The following is a 475-nucleotide window of genomic DNA, read 5'->3' as shown; positions in this document are numbered from 1 at the left end:
CTTTGCACTTATTAGGCGACACCTATAGGTTTGGCAAAAATGATTACACTTTATTATTAGATCCAAGTTAAACATACTTTCTTTTATATATTGCATGAGTCAAACAACGTTATATCATTAAGAATAATTCATAATACTCATGTTAAATGAGTACTTTACCGTAATTTATTCTTTTAAAACAATAATCCTGTATAAATTTATATACTGAAACAGAAATCGAATAGAGAAAATTGTTTAGAATTTAATTCAAAGAATTTTAAACTACGAAAATATTTACTATTTTCAGGCATTACTATTGTATTACTTTGAATCGATTTTAACAAATAATAGTTTTATTCAGATTGAGCATATATTTAGTCCGTAGTTATGAAGGTTAATTCCTTTTTTTTTTGTTTCTTAAATTAAATTAAATTAAATTAAAGTAAACAAATAATGTTTACTTTAATGGAAGCAAATATGTAAAGATATAAATATA

This window comes from Vespa mandarinia, chromosome 5 (genome assembly GCF_050613455.1).
Source record: "Vespa mandarinia isolate Hongniang chromosome 5, ASM5061345v1, whole genome shotgun sequence".
NCBI lineage: Eukaryota > Metazoa > Arthropoda > Insecta > Hymenoptera > Vespidae > Vespa > Vespa mandarinia.
The sequence above is the reverse complement of the archived record's forward strand: the minus strand, read 5'-3'. Positions refer to the sequence as shown.